Below are 6000 nucleotides of genomic sequence, written 5' to 3'. Positions count from 1 at the left end.
CCATGCTTTCAGCCATTCAGTTCTGTGGTCTTTTTAAACAAGTTATGTTCAATGTCCAGTAAAAGTTCAAGTCGTGTTCCATATGACGAAATTAATATGTTTCCATTTGGCAAGTGTGGTTTCCATCACACTTGTAAAACAACAGTTGTCCAATTCTAGACCACTAATAAAATCAATTTGTTAAATAATACCCTTCACAAATTATTACACTAAAAACAGAAATGCTGTTAGTTTCAGTTTCTCTCTCAGCCCTTGATGTGTCTCTCTCGGATAAAATCTTTTTTGGCTCCTTATTTTTCAATATATTATTATGGTCAATGCTCTTCTGTCCTTTTCTCTCTTGTTTCTAAGTTCCAAGTAGACATCCTACAAACTCTTTATTGCTCTCTGCAATCAAGACTCTACCCACCACCTCCTGCTTTATATTGTGTGCCCAGCACCTCAAATCTCTGGAACTCCTTACCTCTCCCAGACTTTTATTGCTCTTACAACCTCCGGGCTTTTAAAATCCAAAGTTAGCCATGCTTCATCAGTATTTTTCAATTACCTCAAATTCTCTATGACTCTTTTGAATCTTGACAGAGTCCTACACTATGGGACTTTAGCCATTCACTTAGGTTCACGAAATAGCTGCTCAAAGATTGGCCTACTAAAGACACCAGTTGCTGTTGTTCAGCCCCTGATGTGTCTGTCTGTCGTACAAATGACAGTGATAATGAATCCTAGTAAAAAGCCACCTTCTTATGAAAATATGCTTGGCAGGCTTTTCATTTGTTCTCCTACAATAAGAACATAACAAACTAAATTGAGTTTAAACATATTGACGTGCCTTTTGTGTAAGATGTCATCGAGATGATGATGATACACTTGGCTTCCTCGATATATGCTGTGTATTGACCCACCCACTGTGTTATGACACCTTACAGACTTGGTTGGACCCAGAGTCAATCCCCAGTACGTACTGTTAGTTCATCGCAACCTGAGCAGTTTATGTAGTGCTATATTTGGCAACTGTGCCCCTGACTGCTGTCCAATGACCCTTGCTACAAAGCTCATTTGTGTGGAACATCCTCTCCCACCTCATCTCCATGCATGCACTTGTTCCTTGCCTGCTTTAGGTCCTAGTTGGAAGTCCATCCCTTTGGGGAAGCTTTGGAAATCACAGAGCATGGTAAGGGCCGGGACCAATGTGGGTTTGTGTTCCTTTTCTTCTCTGTAGCACTTGGGAACTGAATGTACTTCAGAGGCTACGGAGAGGAATTTCAAGGCCAATGTGTCAGAAGAGGAGGAAAGTAAAGAGAAAATTGGGTGGAAAATAGCACCTGACTATTCTCCTTCTTTTCCCTCCCAAACAAAAAAAAATGACTAAACACATTTTTATGAAAGCAGTGTCATTTTAAGGAGCAACACCAGCAAAGATGGTGGTTTCTGTGGGTTGGTACTAAAGATCTGAAGGTGTTGTAGCTGCCAGTGAGGGTAATATGTAGTTGTTGAGGTATGAAAACTAAACCATTATACAGAGCAAGCTGGTAAGTATTAAATGCACAATTCTAAGTTTGGACTTGGTTCTGCAAACGTAACTGCAAGTCTTTCAATAATTAATCTTGTGTGAACTAACATTGCAATAACACTGCTGTTCTACGTAATAAGATTAAAACAATCAATCCCACTTTAGATAATGTTTAACAAGCTTGTTTTCATAGTGTCACATGCTACAGTTGTAACCATTGCTTTTTTTTCCCTGTGCAGCTTTTTCATGGGTGAACTCTCCAAGGGTATGCCTCAGCTGTTAATCAGTCAGCATTAGTATGTTTGCAATGATATTGAATAATTTGCATTATTAAATAATAGCTTGAACGTTCACCTCATTGTAAGTAGTGCATAGTGAGAAACTACTATTTATTTTGGATGTTCTCAGTATAATCCCTGGTACATTTAAAGGAGAGGGTTGTTTTATTCTTTCATGGGATGTGGGTGTCGCTGGCAAGGCCTGTATTTGTTGCCCATCCCTAATTGCCCTGTGTCATGTGAAGAAATGGTTCAGAAATGGAGTGTACAACGACAAATGGGTGATTAAAAACAGAAAAGGCTGAAAATGCACAGAAGGTTAATCAGCCCCTCAAAGAGGATGGGTTACCATTTTGGGTAACCCTTCATCAAAAAGCGCTGATATATGCCAACCGTTTCGCCCTGACATTGTTTTGGGGGCCTGGTTAGCGTGTAACTGTTTACTGAACAAAATCACTGGTCTCCCCGCAGTCTCTCTCCAAGTTAAGCCCAGCTGCTATAACATGCAGCTGTTTACCTCTGTCCTCTCACTGCCCTTGTCAGCACTAATAGCAGAGATTGCAGCTTTTGTATTCTGTCGATGGGCAACCCTCGCAACAACAGGAGTTGCCACCACAGCATACAAAAGCCACAGTCCCTGCAATTTGTGCCAAGTGGCACAAAGGGCAGAGAAGGGCCCAGTCTGGTGCATTAACAGCTAGACTCTGATAGATGCCAAACAAAGAGGGTGGCGGAAAATGGAAGAGGAATTTTGTACATAAGCATGAATGTTTTGATACTAATATCACACCATTTCAACCCTAGGCTTTTGGACGAATTAGTGAAAACTATAATTTGAAAATATTAAACTTTATCCAAATTCTTTCATTTCCGACAGGAATTTCCAAATTAATTTGCTATCCCAAGATCATCATTGTCCTTCTCTCTCTCTCTCTCGCTCTATGCGCCATCTAGTGGCCAGCACAAATCATCTTTCAAATTTCATAAATTCAGAGTTCTGTTATATTTTTGAACTTTTCAAATATTCAAAGGTGGTTTCATTTTTTTGGTGGGGGTGGGAGAAAGAAGATGATATTTTGTAGCCATAAAGATATATTGGAGATTAAATATTCCAGTGGTTACTAAATTTCATGTCCCAGGATGCAGATAATATGAGCATTTTTGTAGCATTGCCTCTGGGATGTATAAAAAAGCATATTATAGAAGTCAGTGCATTTCAGTTGGTGGCTTTATATGAGCCTCTGATTGATGAGAAATCCAATGTCAGTTGTTGCAGAGGTTAAAGGAGGAAAGAAGGGAGGAACTGTTGGTGAGGAAGTGGGTTTGGAAAGGCAGTAAACAATGAGGATTTAAAATGAAAGGAGTGAAAGACAGTGAGATGCTTGAAGGAGCTGATGTGGCCAAACGTGTAGGGGGAGAAGCCAAGACAACACTCAGCAATATAAGCTGCATCACCAATGCCATAGTTTGGGAAGGGCAGATGATGGAATGTGTAGGTGGACGTGTAGGCTTTGATGAGGACAAGAAAGTCACCTCCTTTAAGCATGGCTTCGATTAGTGGCAGAATATCAAAAGATTCATCCACAACGTGGCTCCAACTATTTCTTTGCTACTTTCACAAGTACTGGTTTAGAGGGAGCAGAGGAGCAACTGCTTGGGGAGGTCTCGACAGTGGAGTTACAGCCTACTTGTCTGCGTTTGCACTTAAACTACCAGATTAAATTTCTCACGCATCAGGAAGCCATCCTATTACTCACCACAGGCTCCCAACCCTGCAAGTGCAGGAATTTTGAATTTGCTGAATTTTAATGGGATGTCTGCACTTGCCGCTAAACCGGGTCCACCCATTGGTAGCATCAGTTCAGACTGCATGTTCATCTGAAGTCTGCTCCTCACTGTTTCCCATAAGCCAAAACAATGGTTATTTTACCAATAGTATGTTGGAATATGCAAAAAATACAATCTGTTAAATGCAAACTTTTTCTGCACATGCTTCCAATTGTTTGGAAAATGGTCTTGTGCAAGTACCCTAGAATATCAAGTCACTTGCAAATATAATTTATACATTGAGAGATGACAAAACATTCTTTATGCTGCAAAAAAATTTTAAAAATCCAATCCTAAAAGTTTTAGTGTAAAGATAACTACCATCAAGGAGATGATAGGAATAAAACTTATGATCACTAATAATGAGATAAATTGGAACTCCCTTTAAATACATGGAGCTGTGTTTACATTTTGAGAGTAACGCGAGTAAAATAAGAAGACCAATTTTGTCTCATTTATTCTTGTTTCCAATCAAGCTTCAATCTGTAAACAGTTGCTTGCTCTCTTCTTCTTCTTCTTCTTTGGCCTCCTTGTCTCGAGAGACAATGGGTAAGCGCCTAGAGCACTCCATTTGGTTCTTTGGAATTCTGGTTTATCCTGGTGCTTCCTTCCTTCAAATGTCTCAAAAAACCTGTGTCTTCAACTGTGGCATCTCATTCCCTTGTTTAAATTACAAAGTATTTACAGCACAGAAACAGGCCATTCAGCCTAGCAGGTCCACGCCAGTGTTTATGCTCCACACGAGCCTCCTCTCACACTTCTTCATCTAACCCCATTAACATATCCTTCTATTCCTTTCTCTCTCATGTGCTTATCTAACTTCCCCTTAAATGCATCTATGCTATTTGCCTCAACCATTTCTTGCGGTACCAATTTTTCCACATTTTAATCATTCTCTCGGTAAAGAGGTTTCTCCTGAATTTCCTATTGGACTTATTAGTGACTATCTTATATTTGTGGCCCCTGGTTCTGAGCTTGCAGGTTTCTTGTTGGGCATACTGCTCCAAGACAATTTATGCATGTGGGTTGCCACATTAAGAACATAAGAAATAGGAGCAGGAGTAGGCCATTTGGCCTCTTGAATCTGCTCTGCCATTCAATAAATCTTGGATGATCTGATTGTGACCTTAACTCCATTTTCCTACTTGCCCCCCATAACCCTTGACTCCCTTGTCAATCAAAAATTTGTCGAATTCAGTCTTGAATATATTCAATGACTCAGCCTCCAACGCTTGAGGAAGAAAATTCCAAACACTAACGACCCTTTGAGATTCCTCATCTCCATCTTAAACGGGAGGCCCCTTAATTTGAAACTGTGACCCCTAGTTCTTTATTCCCCCACGAGGGGAAACATCCTCTCAGCATCTACCCTGTCAAGCCCCCTCAGAATCTTACACGTTTCAATAAGATCACTGCTCAATCTTCTAAACTTCAATGAGTATTGGCCCAACCTGCTCAACCTTTCAGTTATGAAGATAGATTGGAGAAGTTAGGACTGTTTCCTTGAAGAAAAGAAGGCTGAGAGGTAATTTGATAGAGGTATTCAAAATCATGAGGGGTCTGGACAGAGTAGATAGAGAGAAACTGTTCCCACTCATGAAAGGATTGAGAACAAGAGGGTACAGATTTAAAGTATTTGGTAAGAGAAGCAAAAGTGACATGAGGAAAAACTTTTTCACCCAGCGAGTGGTGAAGATCTGGAATGCACTGCCTGAGAGTGTGGTGAAGGGAGGTTCAATTGAAGCATTCAAAAGGGAATGCTCTTATGTGCAAAGGAAGAATGTGCAGGGTTATGGGGAAAAGGCTGGGGAATGGAACTGAGTGAATTGCTCTTTCGGAGAGCCAGTGCAGACACGATAGGCCAAATGGCCTCCTTCTACACTGTAACAATTCTGTGGCTCTTTCCTCATAAGACAAACCCCTCATCTCAGAAATCAGCCGAGTGAAACTTCTCTGAACTGCTTCCAATGCAAATATGCCCCTCCTTAAGGTGACCAAAACTATACAGTACTCGACAGGTGCAGTCTCACCAATGCCCTGTACAGTTGCAGCAAGACTTCCCTACTTTTATACTCCATCCCCTCCCTTGCAACAAAGGTCAACATCCACTTGTCTTCCACATTACATGCTGCACCTACATGCTGAATTTTTGTCATTCATGTACAAGGACTCCCTCTGTACTGCAGCATTCTGCGGTCACACACCATTTAAAAATTATTCTGTTTTTCTATTCTTCCTGTCAAACTGGACAATGTAGTTCAATTCTAAAGAAAATTAAAATACTTTTTCTTAAATAAAACGTAAAAACTAAATGCTGGAAATGCATAGATCAGCATATATGTAAAGAAGGTGTCTTTGTTTAAATGAGTTTGAAACGTTTTGGGC

The sequence above is a fragment of the Heterodontus francisci genome, chromosome 33 (assembly GCF_036365525.1).
Source record: "Heterodontus francisci isolate sHetFra1 chromosome 33, sHetFra1.hap1, whole genome shotgun sequence".
Taxonomy (NCBI): Eukaryota; Metazoa; Chordata; class Chondrichthyes; order Heterodontiformes; family Heterodontidae; genus Heterodontus; species Heterodontus francisci.
This window is presented reverse-complemented; position numbering follows the sequence as displayed.